Genomic DNA, 16,532 nt, shown 5'->3' on the forward strand with positions numbered 1-16,532 from the left:
AAATTGACTTATCCGATCAACCCCTTCCCCTTGGGGATGAGAGCAAGGTAGAATTCACGGCCTGAAGCATTTTATTATTCTTTGGGATTCTTTAACAATTGCCAATAAATCTAGCTTGATAATATCCCAAAAGTACTGGAAGAACTCAATCAGAAAGCTATCTGGACCCAGAACTTTTCCTTTTTTCATTTGGAAAATAGTCATCTCTAACTCCTCTAAAGATATGGTTCTCATAAGATGCTCTTTCATTTACAAAGAAACCAAAGAAGGAATACAAGAGAGGACATGTGCATTTTCAACCAATTCCCCCTGCAAGTCCTCCCTAAATAAAGAAGCAAAATACTACACAGCTTCACTGGATATATCCTAAGAAGAAGAGAGAACCTCCCCTCTACCATTCACCAAAGTTAATATAGAATTACCATGTCATATGGCCTTCACCAAATTGAATAAGAAAGCAATATTCTTATCATCCTCTTGAAGCCATTCAATCCAAGCATTTTGTTTCCAAAAGATTTCCTCTCTCAGCTCCCATTCTCCAAGGTTTTCAAAGCCCTAACTTCCTCTCGTAGCAAATATTCTAACACCCCATCCTTCCTAATCAACCTGGTAATATCATTCAACTCAGCTTGAGCTACATTTTTTGCTTGGAAAATATTTATGAAGCAATGCGTGTTCCACCATTTGAGCTGATACTTAACATATTGTAAGAGTTTAGCAAAAATATACATTGTTGTACCATAGGTAGGCACATATCCATACAGGTCTAGGTCCCTCAACCACATGAGCTGGAATTTGAAAGGTGTCCTCTAAGGAAACCGAGTAGAGGATATAGCTAACTTAACAGGCCAATGATCTGAACCTCTCCAATATAATATCTCAGAACTGGAAGACCACAATCCGCCCACCCAAAAATAGGAAATCATGAATTGATCTAAACATTTAACAATGCAATTGTCTCCCACCCTTCTATTATTCCAAGTGAATTGGCCATTGCTAGGCTTGATATCCACAAGATTAAGTTCCAATATATTATCTCGAAGTAGCACAAAAAAGGGCTCAAGTCTTGCAATACCCCCCATTTTTCAAATAAATAAAGAATAGCATTAAAGTCTCTAACCATAATACATGGCAAATAAGGAAATAGACCATGAACAAAATGAATATTATTCCATGCAAGAAGCTTACCTTGGAACTCAATAGGCACATAGATATTAGAAAGAGGAATAGACTCTCCCAACTTTGGGCATAGAGAGACCAAGGATAAGGAGGACCTAAAAGATATCCACCACCGATGTTGGATCTTTCATGGGTTCCAGAAGCATGCCACACCCCGTGAAGATCCTTGAGCTCCAATGCACTGACATTGACCATTCTTCCACAATTTAGGTGCTACACTCGTCATGCACTCCACAGAAACCTTGGTCTCATGAAGAAAAAGAACATCAGGGGAATAACTTCTAATCAATTCTCAAACAAATTTTTGTCTAGGGCTGTTGTTCAAGCCCCTTACATTCCATGAAATTATGATCATTTTGGGGGAGTCAAAAAATGGGAATCCAAGGTCTTAATAGATCCTGACTCCACCAAAGTCTCCCCTATCATCTTAATCTTCTCCATGTCCTTCTTTTATCCACTTTTATTGCTTTTCTCGGAAACCCCCTTCTTTCCATCCTTCTGAAGAATACCCAAATGGGAAGACTTTCCACACTTATCCATCTTCGGAATAGTAGTCCATGTAGGAAGGGCAGTGCCCTCTTCTCCTTGTCCCAAATCAACATTTGACCCTAGAATCACCTAAGCCCCTACCTACCCATCAATGACCATAGGCATGGCATATTCTACATGTGGAGCAGGAAGAGGACTAGAAGAGGCAATATCCAGGCCGAAATTTGCAACAAATTGATCCACACTGATAAATCCTGGATTAACTTCTTATTGTCCCAATTCATCCAAGACCTCAAATATGTTAAAAGTATCCTCATCTTGTCTCTCCATCAGAGTCCTCTTCTATCCTCTATTTCAGTTACTAGCCTTAACCTGAAAAAAACCCTCAACATCCTTATCCTCACCAAAAACTAGCTTCCCTTTATCAACAATAGGAGTGTTACGAGGAGGAGGAGGAGGTTGTTGCTCCCTTGTCTTGGTCTTTAGGCATCTTCACATCAGGTGGCCATATTTGTGACACAGTCGGCATTGGAAAGGAAGGGTCTCATAATCCAATTGTTGCATGCAAGAATTTGAACCCACACACATTTCCACCGCATCTGGCAATGGTCTACTCAAATCAAGTTCCACACAAATTCAAGTAAAAGTCATAACCTTCTTACCAAGGGTTTGTGTTGAAGACCCCACTGGCTTCCCTAGCATTGAAGCAAGCATATGAAGAACATCCTCCTGATAGCACTCTATTGGAAATCTGGGTAACTGAACCCACACTGGAACCTAATTTGGAAGCTCCTCAAAGGGATTAAATCCTGCATGCCATGGCTTAACAAATAGCCCAACTTGGTTGTAAAAATAGGGCCATGCAGATGAATGTGAACATGAAAAAGTTATTTGCAAGCAACATGACCTCCATTTTGACCTTTGGTTCCTAGATTCTCCACTCCCAATTTTCCATAAATTGAAGAGATACTCTTAATCCCAAAAATTTGCAATACAATGAATGCTTTTAATAGTATTCAACATCCTCAACAATCATTTCAAAAGGGATTACCAGTTTGGATCTTTATTTGTATCACTCAAGGCACCCATTAATCTTTGTGATCCGAGATCCACCAGGCGGGCTCGATTTCGTAGCTCCTAGAATCTGAGAAAAAAGGGAATTATCAAACACCCTTGCCCCTTGTTTTGAAAAATGCATCATGCAAATCTATGTCGGGTGTATCCCTAGAAGGCTCACCCTAAGACATAGTTTCCCACCAACCTAGATTGATCATAGCAAGGGACCACCATCTAGGCTCCTCCAACACAAAACGACCACTCTTCCCGTAATAAGGCAACCAGCAAGGATCAACCTATGATTTAACATTTTTCACTACAGAAACCCTCCCCCACACAACCAATCATGCACCCCCCCTCCTTCACATGCATAGGAAGCACAAGAACAAGCTAGGGCACAGATGCCCTAGCTCGGTAGTAGGTTACAGAGAATGCCCAGTTGTAATGAAACAATTTCAAGAGGTAAGTATTAAAATATTATGGACTTTGTCAAAAAAAAAAAAATTTAATTCATGCTTTTGAACTTTACAATTCTCGAAGTTGAATGTTTTCCTTTCAAATCCAAATGTCATACTTCAATGAGAGAATAATAGAGAAACCCTACTTTTTTCAGTAAAAAAATGTAAACATGTGTATTTACAATTATTTCTTAAACAAAATGTAGGTTTGATGATTTTTCTAAATTCTTTCTTTGGAAACTTTGAAGTTTGACTTTAAATATTAGTAGAAAAAATTGCATGTCAACAACCTAGGATTTAGAAAATCATATCGGATTAGCTGTGTCACCCAAACTTTTTTAAAAATGAGTCACATGCCTAGGCCCATCACTCATCAATTTATGCATTTTTCTCCTTTTTTTGCTCATAAATTTATTTTTTGGACACAAAAAATTAAAAAATATGTCTATAAATCATAGATCAATGTTATTTTACACAACTTGGTTTAGTTGGTTTCAATCTCTCAATTTTATTTGACAGAAAAGTCTTATACTACTGAGTGCATTGGCGGTTGTAATTGATGCAAAGGTGGGCAATTTTTTTGAAGTGTACCTATCTTCAGTTTTAAGTTGATTCTTATTTAGTGGGTACAAGGTAGTTTTCAATGGTCACTCGAGAGACCTCAAACATGATTATATGTATATTTTATATTGTAGGTCATGTGTCTAATGAATCATATTTAGATAAATATATGTTATAGTGTATTGTCACTTCTTCAACAAGCTAATTATTTTGGAACCCTTTATTTTGTTGGAGATGTTGAAAATGAATAAGGGTAAGATTCTTGCATATGGGGAAAGCCAAGAGAGGCCATTAAAAAAAACCCTTATCATCATACTTTGGTGGTGAAAGATTGTGTGGCCAAAATCAAGAAGCTACATCATCACACGTGCATTTACAAGATTCCTAGCATACAAGTACACAACATATTGAAGAAGCTAGCAAGCCTAATATCTCAAATCATAATGAACTTGAAGAACATTTTCAACTAAATACCCAATGTATCCAAAATAATATAATTGACTTGCATGTTATGTATAATGAAAAATACACTACATTATGTAGATTGACATGTGTGACCCTCGATAATCTATATTGATAAATCCACCAACATTGTTTGACGATGATAATTTTTTTGATTGGATAAGACTCTCATATTTGGATGATCTTGACAAGTTTTTACATATCGGTGGTGCAAATGAGGAGTTATGTGCCAATGTATGCAAAGTTAAGATACTGATGCACTACTTTGTTAGGGTTGACTCTAAGAAACTAGTAAAGAACCCCAGGAAGTGGCTATCAAGTGTTACAAAGGAAGTTTTTCCCAATATTGTTGAGTCTATAACTACTTATGTGAAGGAAGTTACCTATCATCTTTCATCACAAACTAGAGAAGGATTCCCTCTAATCAAACTACTTAGTTTTATGTCTATCATGTTTCTTTATTATTGGAGTCTCAATAATTTGAAATATTTTCGAACTAAGATGTTGACTTTCATAGATCATTTTGGTAAAACCAAAGAATTTAATAGAGTAAGTCTAAATAGAATTTTAGATGAATATCATTTGAAAAAAAAATTACGTCATTTTGTAGATATAATGAAGGCATAATATGAACTTATATGAAACTTTAAAGAAGATGGATCAATAAAAAAATCTAGAAAACTCTAGCTCAAATTGATATGTTAATGGTTTCACATCAAAGTATTTCAAGCTTGCATTTATTTTTTACCATAATATTGGGGTCAGTGGATTCTAGGAGATTTTTCAATGCTCTACAGTTCCTAAAGTCAAAGATAAGAAAGAAACTAGATAAGGATTTGGGAACTTTTTTAAGGATCTATAGATCTAGGTATGATGTCTATAAATTTCCTTCTAGTGGGGCATTGAATTTTTGGAGGAACAAATGTCAAAGAGGAGGGTTGGGAAACATTTCAAGCCAAAGTGAGAGTTCCATAAAGAATGATTTTCAAACTTAAGTACTAGTACCAATAGCATTGAAATTAAGACACACTTAAGTGGATGTATGCAGAGTGAAGAAAACATTGTGAAGAATCAAGGAAGCTTTAAACTTGATGGCGAGAAATTGAAGGATCCCTATGATGAGATGATGTGGTAACTCAAACCACTATATAAGTGGTAGGTCCTAGCCTAGGTATTTATTAAACTTATTTCTACATTCTATTGTCTAGATTCTAGATTCTAGTCTATCTATCTCATCCTCTATCATGCATAATAAGTTATAAAATATTCTAATGTAAAAAATATGTAAGTGGTTCATAATGTCATCGACCATTCAACTTTTATAATTAATATTTATTTTTATTGGCATTATTTAGCTCATATGATATGGTATAGTTCTTGAAGATTTTTTTTTTAAATGTAGCTATTCATATGATACATTCATATAAATTCTCATTTTTTTATTTAAATATATGATACAATTCAATGAATTTATTCATTACTAGTAGTAAGTAGAGAACTCTATTCTTTGTGTGATACTATTTGCAAAATTCAATACCTAAATTCAAATTTTTAATCCTAAGAAAATGACCTTGAATTCCCTTTTATGGAAATAGGGGAGTAACAAAAACTTTAGGTTGATTTTCAGCATGTCAAGACTCAACATCAAAATTACTATCAGAACCTCAGTACAATTGTAGTTTATGAGATTCTAAAGTTGAGTGTATGTATGAGTCTATGACCATGATCAAAGATTCACAAGTCAAATCACCAAAGTAGTAATTGTTACATTTCTTCTATTAAAACAAAAGTTCAAAATTAAAACCCTATTGAAGACAATAAGAAAAACACAGAAAATATCATTATAATTTTTTACAAAACCTTGAAATTAATTTTACATATAATGGTTAATGAGATCTTTGTTCTAGTTTTTGTAGGTTGCTCATTATCCATCTGATGAAAGTTCAATATTTTTGAGATCATAGTAAAAGACCTACAACTTCATCAATAATCTATACTTGGAAGATTGACTTGAAGCCAATGTTTCATCCAATACAATATTCAAAGCTAGTAATATTTTGATGTAGTTTGCAAAACTTTGATACATTGTGTCCTTAGGAAACTTGCCTAATTTAGACTTCATTGTGTCCTCCAACCATTTTTTTAACCCTCTCTTCCAATGAACTTCATTGATGAGTCAACAACATTAGGAAAACCAAGATAAAAAGCATGTCTTTTCATTCATCTTGTTGACCTATTTCTCAAGTTTCTGTAAAATTTTATCTACTTCCCCTAGTCTCTGAATTTTTTGAATGACAAATGATGCACTTAGTGAGGTATGGACATGGTTTTTAATTCCCTTGGATGAAAAATGTCTAACACTAGTTGTGTAGATTTCTTGCAAGATTTGTTTTGCAATATCCTCTCTAGGATATAGATATTTATTTTTATTAATTTGGTCTTCAAGATTCTCAAACTATTCTCTCAGACTATCAGTCAATTCAACCATTCATACAACCTCTCACTTTTTTTGTCATATTTGGCCCCAAATGTCTTATTTTATATGCTTGATACTAATTTTCATTTTTTCATTCAAGATTTCCTAGGAAGTTTTAATGATATTATTTGCCTTCTATAGATCTTGTTTGAAATGTGGAAACTAGTCCTCACTATGTTTTCTTATTTTCTCTTCTTTAGCTTTCCACTATTTTACAATTTCCCTCTAACTCTCCAATTCCTCTTTTGATTTTTTGTTTATCCCAACAATAATCTCCACATTTTGTAAATAAACCTTTTGAAGTGGCTTTTTTATTCTCAATTTTTTTTCACTCTCATCCAATTTTCCCCTCAATAGTTTTTGTGAAAAGCATATCATTGAATATCTGATAGGTAGTTTTTGTGAAGAACGTGACAATTGTATGTTTAATCCATTGATAATTGTGGCATTTATCAATACCAATTCTTGAAATAATATTACACATTGATGAAGACGAAAACATAAAATATTAGTTTTGATTAGCACATTATATTTTGATAATATGGCTATGGTAGAGTTGTGATTTGTACCTATTTCATTATGGAAGTCAACAAAATTATACTTTTAGATATGACTTGACGTTTAAGATCGAGGTTTTGGTTTTGAAGGTATGAGATAGATGTAATATAATGAGATGATTGGTGAACAATATGTACATATTCTAATTTGGTGATATGACACGATATTGGTTACCGATGCTTCATTGCAACTGTTCCAGCATATGTGATGCTACAAATCAGTTTGAATAGGATTGTAAGTCCAATTCTAGATGATGTATTTGTCTTAATTCCTTGATGTAATATTTTGTATTTGAGTTTTCTCTAGGTTGTAGGTTTGAATGCAAATGCATTCCCTTTTTTTTTACTTAATCTTTTAATCAAACATTCTTTAACATAACAACTTATCATGGCGTAGTAGTGAGATATTTGTGGCTATCAACCCTAACATGTTTTTTTCCTTAATAAAGTTGTCCTTAATACCACATCATGGATTTGTGATGGTCTTGTGTTGGTTATTGATTTTTTTAATTGCATTCATAATCTGTCATAAATTATGGTTTAGTATAAAGATGAAATATTTAAAAGTCTACTATATTGATTCACTCTCATCTCAATTATTCCCCATCCTAACAATAATCTTGCATCCCTTAATTGATTTTATTCCCCATCCTAACAATAATCTTGCATCCCTTAATTGATTGAGACTCATGGACCAAATTTGGTCCCTAATTAGATGAAATACAACATCTAGGATGTTATATCCCTGGGAAAATAATATCCAAGACATTATGTTCCTCAAGATTTTAGTTCAAATTTAAATGGGGATCTTGTCTTAGTAATTGAGCAAGGGATTAGGATTTATAGTTAGCTCCCTTGAGTTTTAACTTGAGATGATGTGGAAAGAATATAAACACCCCACCTCCCCTCATTTTGGTATCTATTATTAAGAAACAAAAAACAAGGAGAAGTTCATGATTTTCAAGCTACAAGAAAACTCTCAAGTATATCCAAGCATTCAAGATCAAGAGTAGTCAAGATATCAAGCAATTAAGTCAATTATTCAAGAGTTATACTCCTTAAGTAAAAGTAAATGTGCTTGCAACAGATTGGTTAGTTTCTAAATTAATATATTTAGGCATTGTTAATATTATTGTGTGTGTATAGCTATTGGTTTTTAGTGAAGTTTAATGCATATAATCTTATGATGATGATTACTTGCATGTATAAATATTAGTATTTAATTACGTAATGTTATAATTTGATTAAATTAATATTTGTTTGTATAGATATTACAACCATGGCTTTATTAGTCCTATTAGGTGTCCTAATCATTTCATCGCATGAACCTTAATGCTTCTGCCTAGATACTTTTAATGTATTAGGTTGTATTTATATTAGACTTTAATTGCACAAAGTGGGACTTTGGTGGAATCACATGATATTCTGATAAAATTTAATCATTAAATGATAATATGTAAACTTAAAATAAGGAAACCTTTTTAAACATTATCAGCCCATGTCCTTGTAGCAAAAACATTTTGTCTTATCAACTTAATTAAGAACGTCTTCATAATGACATGTGTATTATAGTGGAAAGATAAATTGAATTTGATAGTACATTCAAACCTAGAAAATGAAAATGATACCCCTTGAGGCACTTTAACCTCATCGTTAAACTGTCATCTATATTGAAAATGTTAAATTGAAACCTAAAGCCTAAACACATTGTAACCTAATCGTGCAACCTTGAAACTTGAAAACATGCAATCAATCTCTTATCATTAACCTAACTGCATCTCTTTCAGAGTTAGTATGTGTGCAACACATTTATTTCTATGCTAAATATATATATATATATATATTAGTGTGTTTGTGCCCTAAATTTTGGGCATGACATTTTCAAGCATTCAAGATGTTCTCCTCCATGGATCTAGATTTCGTCCCTCATTAAAAGCAAAAGAAAATGAATGATCTATCAAGGAAAATGATACACAATACATCTCCATTCAAGTCTTCTTTCTCCTTTATACAATCAATTTTGCAAACTTCAACAACCATTTCATAAGGTTTTTTCTTTCATCATTGACTTTATAATTTTTTTGTTATTTAAAAGATACTACATCAATGCATTTGATCAAATTCAAAGAAGCATTTTCTTTTCTAGGGTATGTTATATTTCATTATTCAGAGATAGCCTCTACTATATGACAACACACTTTAAATTATTTCATTTCATTTCAAGTTTGATTCGAAATAGGGAATCAACTGAGGAAAACCCCCTTATTGGACATTCTTCCCCATTTTCTAGTATACTTGAAGAACTGAGACAATTAGAGATAACAATTTCTAGCTTTGATTGTATATAAGTTTTTGCATCAACATTTCAAATCAAATTATCTAATACATCATGAGGATATGAAGAGAAGGAACAAAAAAAATTAGAGCTATTTTGGGAAGTTCAAGATTAAGTAGAGCATTTGTGAAACTTTCGACTAAAAAATTAGGGAACATAAAGTTGAGAAATTGCATCCCCTATATTTCTTACCAATTTTATATATGTAAGAATTTTCCTTAGGGAAAAATCACCCAAGATCAAGGAACTCAAGCACAAGCACAACAGTAGACCAAAAGAGTATGATAAATATGAGAATGAATTATCTCAAAGCATGTACATACACACTAGGAGTGCCTATATATAAATGCCTCTAAGATGCATCTAGAATGGTTCTAGAAAGAACTAGGAGATGAGCATGACAACTAATCACACATCCTCCATTGTGTATGAATATGCGTGCATCAATGAGAGGATAAGTATGATGAGGTGTCTCATGTGTAGAGATGTTGTAGACACCATGTGCTCAAATAAAGTACTTACTCCTATGTTTTAGACACTATGTGCATAATTAGAGTGGTAACTCTTGTGTTGTCAACATGAAAACTCACAAGAGTACGCATACTCCTAGGTGACAAACTAATAAATAATAAAATAATGCATTAACCTAAGTAAACTTAAAAGTAAAGTGTAAATAGTAAATACTTATTTACAACAACACCCCCCCTTAAGTGCAACTTAGGGGAATGCACTTAAGCTTACGAAAGCTAGGATGAAATGCATAATGGGCCTCAGTTACTAGGCCATGTTAGGTGCCCATGTACATAATGAAATGAAATCTCTCATAAAGTGGAGAAAGAGGGAAAACCTCGTGGGAAAAACCCTCCCCCAAAAAGAGAGATGAAAAAGACAAGATGCATGGATGCATGGAGTAATCAAGCGCCCCCCCCCCGCCCCCTTACAACATTCGTCAAGTATATACAAAAGAGAAATATGAGAAGGACAAAACCCCATAAGAGGAAAAAGTCCCCCCTATAAAAGAGAAGAAGAGAGACAAGGTGATCCCCTCCCCCCCCTAAATGTAGTGTGTTGATCAGTGATAGCTGCTCCAACATAGAAGCTAATCCAATGCTACTGAGTAATGTTCCTCCCCTTTGGAAGAAACAATAGCAGACGTACAAGTGAGATGCTTCCCCTATGTGTAGAAAGAATCCCAAAGATGATTGGTGTCTTTGAAACTTGGTCAACTTTCCCTGTGTCGATATTGATAGTCACCCCTTCCAACTATGCAAAAGAGAATGAGTATAGATCTATCAAGGATGAATGTAGAACCTATCTCAAAGAACAAAGTGTCTCCTCAAGGGATAAAGAGAACTCCTACAACTATTATTCATAAGAATTCACAATCACATCAACTTGTGAAGACTAATCATGTAGAGAATGGATAGGAGGGTCAAAGTGAGCCCTCGTGAGAACTGAAGAAGATTTTACTTCATCAAAGAGAAGATTTCTATCATCAATGTTGTCTCCCAAATCTATTACGTATGACTCCACAAACAAACTTGAAATATCTGTCAAGAAGTCATCCACTGATGTTGGAACTAGAAGAATAGGTGTACCTTGCTATGTTGGACCTATCACTATGGCAATGGATGAAGTATTCGCCTCAACAAAGAGAAGACAAATATCATCGATGATGTCTCCCACATCTTCAATGTGAGACTCCATGAATAGACATGCAATATCTGGAAGGAAGTCATCCCATGAAGCTGAAGTAGGAAGACATAATATTTCCTATTATACTGAATCAGAAGCATTTGTGGCTTCAACTAAATCAGTAGGAGCAACAAGAGCATCAGGAGGTGTGATTTCATCTAGAGTTGGAGGAACCATTAATGAAGCAACTAAAGATAAAATATCCTCTAGAAATGGAGGAACTTGTGGATCTCCATATGCTTCCCAAAGAGCCATCCAAACATCATGAGGAAAACTTGCCATAAGAAGAGGAGCAAAAGATTCCTTACTCATACTTCTATACATAAAGCAAATAAGAAGATTAAGATGATTTGCCCAATTTGGATTCGGTGGTGGTATCTTTGAGCAGAGATAAGGAATCTCTTCATGATGTTCTCTTAGATGATCAAGCATTAAAGCACTCCATTTCTGGTAGTTCCTCGGTGTCAACTTTTTTCTTGAACTAGACTGACATATGTGACAAGACTCCATGAGATAAATATATGTATGCAACTCCCAAAATATAGAAATAATCAATCAACCCGCCCTAATGTATGATTTGGCACTTAGTGTGATAGCCACATACCAATTTAGGGCCTATTTATGAAAGTAGTATTTCTGTCAACAGAAGTCTATAATCTGATTATAGATCTCTACTATTATTTTTCTTGAATCATTGTTGCCACACCTCCAAAAATCAAGTGGCTCTATATTTGGCCTTAAATGTACGATTTTGATGAAACAAATCCAATGTGGGGGTTTTTTAACCTTCTGAATGTGTTGCAAATATCTAATTTGTACCAGCAAGCTTCAATCTTCACCTGCAAAAATCTCTCCAACTAGCCTAATGGCCAAAAAAAATTTGAAAAATTATGCAGATCCAAAAAAATGTAGAGATGCAGATGAAAAAAATGCAGATCTGAAAATTAAATGTACAGATTTGAAATGATCATACCAATTTTGCAAATCGAGCCTTTGGGTTGCCGGTTTACAAAAAAAATGTTGCCTTAATTTTGACTATGGCCCAACATAGGTGAATTTATAGTCAATTCACTGAATCAACATTCTAGATGCAATGGTGAGGTCTGCTTTGGCTCTAAATGCTCACAATGTCTATAGATACTCTGAATCTGGGTTGAGGTGCTAAAGCAAGAATGGTCTCGAATGGCTATGTAAAGAGAATCTCCCCAAGAGCTCTGATACCATGTAATAATTTGGTATAGCTCTAATACCATGTAAGAATTTTCTTTAGGGAAAAATCACCGAAGATCAAGGAACTCAAGCACAAGCACAATAGTAGACCAAAAGATTATGATCAATACAAGAATAAATTATCTCAAAGCATGTACATACACACTAGGAGTGCCTGTATATAAAGGTCTGTAAGATGCATCTAGAATGGTTCTAGAAAGAACTAGGAGATAAGCATGACAACTAAGCACACGTCCTCCATTGTGCATGAATATACGTGTATCAATGAGAGGACAAGTATGATGAGGTGCCTCATGTATAGAGATGTTGTAGACATCATGTGCTCAAATAAAGTTCTTACTCCTATGTTGTAGACACCATGCGCATAATTAGAGTGGTAACTCTAGTGTTGTCAACATGACAACTCACAAGAGTATGCATACTCCTAGGTGACAAACTAATAAATAATAAAATAATGTATTAACCTAAGTAAACTTAAGTAAAGTGTAAATAGTAAATACTTATTTACACCAACAATATACACTTTCTTATTTATCCATTATCTTGTATATTCTTATAATTTTTCCATTTCCTAGATTTATATTACATTATTTGAGAAGAATTATTAACTCATTTAGTACTTGTTGGATTTGAGCAAATACGCAAATCAAATCCACAAGCCCTCGAATCATCTGGACGTAGAAAACCTGTCACAGAGAAGAAAAAGACAAGAAGAGGCAAGGGTTTGGTTTGAAAATAAGAAAATTGTATTATCAGATAAAATGCAAATTGCTATATAATATGATATGCAAATACACTAGGAGAGCCTATTTATAAAGGCCTTTAGGAACCTTCTAGAATGAGTTAGAAAGCACTAGGAGATAAGCATGACAACTCATCACACGTCTACATAGACAAGAGGATAAGTATGACAAGATAGGAACAAACTCTTGTGTTGTCAACAAGTCAATACATAAAAGTATGCTAACTCCTAGATGACAACTAATAACTAATGCATTTATCCTAAGTAAAATAAAGTGTAAATAATAATTATTTACACTAACACCCCCCCTTAAGTGCAACTTAGGGAAATGCACTTAAGCTCACAAAAGCTATGATGAAATGCATAATGGGTCCTAGCAACAAGGCCATGTTAGGTACCCATGTACAAATGCAAAGAAAAGAAACCTCTGAAAATGGGAAAAGAGGGAAAACCACATGGGAAAAACCCTCCCCCAAAAAGAGGTAAGTATAAACATGGTAAAAAAATATGAAGGAAGGCCTCAACAATACCCCCCAAGGACAACTTCTGTAATCCAAAGCATAGACCAATAATTTCTCAAGAGACTCTCTCAAAACCATAAGTACAACCAGCCCCCCCATGAGATAGAGAAGAGACACCAAAGCCCCCCTAGAATGATGGAGCTCTTGTAGAAATGGTTGAACCAATGAAACTCCAATGGAGAAGAAACAAAGGCACAGAACAAGGAAACCCCTGAATGAGAGGTGGAACTAGAAGGCCTAATTGATGCTAAAAGGAAAAAACGTGAGGATCCTACTAAAGAGAAAAGACCTCAACTAGATGTGGTGTGGAAGTCAAAATAGGGATCTTAGGAACAATACAAAGGTTCAGATATCCTGATTGCACCACATAATGTTCTTGCAAAAGAGAAGAGTTGTTCTTTGACAATGGAGATGGAGGACCAAAGTGTGAGAAAGTGTAGAGACAAGTGGAAGGATCAATTGTACTTGTAGCAATAAGACCTCATGTTGCATGATCTTAAATGAAGACTGAATTTGCAGTGAACTCAATTGTCTTCCCTGATCCACTGCATGTAATCTAAGAAATGGAGAGAAGGTTTGTAGACAAGGATGGAACATACAATAAATCATTGAAGGTGCCATTCTGAATGCCAAATAAACCTTTCCCACAGACTGGTATGGTAGTGTTATTCCCCATGAGAATATGGGGAATGGGAGAAGCCTCAAGAGTAGAGAAGACACCTTGAGAAGATGTCATATGGTGAGAAGCACTTGAATCCAGTATCTAAGGGACCTATGAAGGGGATGCAATGGATACCCATAATGCATGATCCTTTCCAAGATCTGATGTAGAGGTCAAAGATATAAAAGAAAACTAAAAGGAAGACCCCTGTAAGGTAGAAAAGGATGGAGATGAAATAGTGGTTTTCTGAAGAAGAGCTTGAAAATTTGTAATCTATTTCTTGTAGCCATCAAATCTCTTTTGAAAACAATGTGCCTTATTATGAGATCCTTCCCAAAAATAGGAACAAGTAGGAGTCTTAGTCTTCTTTTTCTCCTTCTTCTTAGAAGAAGAGGATGGACCACTAGAGTGCAGAGAGGAGGAATCAGATATCTGCTTTGGCTTTTGCTCATGTGTATCCTTGGCAAGTAATGCTTGTGACTGTGAACCTATAAGTGAATCCATCTGAGTTATCTTGGTTTTTTCCCGTGTCAACCAATCACAAAATGTCTCAAAAGATGGCATCTAATGTTTGTTACCCAAAGCATCCATAGTGGAGTAGAAAGTGGAAGAGAATATCTGATACTGTCTTCGCAATTTTGAGAGTATCAAAAAAATACACTCATCATCTATTTTGTTTTTCCCACATCCCTGCAAAACTGTATGCAGAGATTTGAACTTCATTAAGAAGTCCTCAATGGTGGGGAAGTTAGTAGGTGTTAAAGAAGTCAACTTTGCATCAAGCTGTAGTGCCCAGAACTCATTCAATGTGCCAAACAAGTTGTGAAACTAGGTCCAAATAGTCCGAGGAGTGGTCAAACTATCCAAGTGAAATAGGAGACTATCTGAGACATTCAGTGCAATCAATCCCATGGCTTCATCCATTTTTTTCTATGCTAAAGAACCTTAAAAGAGCACTGCAAAATAGGTTGGTTCTCATCCAAACATGACCATAAGCCTCATGACATGAGAAGCCTAGTCATTTGTGCTGTCTAGGTGTTATAGTTGTGTGGTGTGAGCAGAGTCACAAAAGGATCTGACATTGTGAGAAGAAGACGGAAGCAGAAGGGTCTATTCTGAAGTAAATTATAGAAAAGAAAATGCTCCCCCCACAACATATAAAGATATCCCTCAAATACCAAAGAAACAACTATAGAAAGCACAAAAACTGAGAAAAGAACTTGGATTCTAGATGTAGAGAGGGAAACCAAAGCCTCTATTTCAACACCAAAAATAGGAGCTCAATATTACTCCAAACTGATTCCAGATCTAGAAAGTAGACAATAAATCATGCACTTATAAAAAAATAGCATTGAAATATGTTTCCATATGAGCCCAAATGAAGCCTTTGGAGGTGCAAAAAGTGGGATTTTCGAGCTGTAGAAAAATTTAGGAACAAAGATGTCAAACTTCCTACACCAATGTGTAGATCACGAAATTCTACCCGAAAACAAAAAAAAATTGCTCAAAAAAACAAGTCCATATGAGGGAGATATCATTGTTTGAAAATTACCTCTGTAGTTATTTTTCTGAATCACTGTGTAAATAATAATTACTTACACTAACAATACTTAGGTCCTAGCTAAGCCTACTAGGACATCTTCCTTTGGAGTGTTTAATTTGAAAATGAGTAATATATCGCTTTGAATTACTTCCCTCATTAACTATGATATACAACCTAACCCTAAAATCTAAATCTTATTCTTTAACCATAATGTTAAGTCTAAACCTTAATGCTTAATATTAAGCTTGATGGAAAAATCTAACTAAATATTAAATCTAACCATGATATTAACACGAAACCTCACCATTATTTTAAGCTTGAACTTAACTATAATTCTAATTTTATACCATAAATCTTGATCCTAATCCTATACTATAAAACTAACATAATTGTGAACCCTAAAACCAAAAACCCTAATCCTAATCCTAACCCTACCCATAATCCTAACCATGATGTAGATCCTTACCCTAATTCATATCCTAAAAATGATCATAACCCAACCCCTTAACCTAAGACTCACCCTAACCAAGATCAAAAAGTAAACACCTTTCCTAACCCTAATCTTCA

Source organism: Cupressus sempervirens, chromosome 7 (assembly GCF_028749045.1).
Source record: "Cupressus sempervirens isolate cs-2001-9-10 chromosome 7, ASM2874904v1, whole genome shotgun sequence".
Taxonomy (NCBI): Eukaryota; Viridiplantae; Streptophyta; class Pinopsida; order Cupressales; family Cupressaceae; genus Cupressus; species Cupressus sempervirens.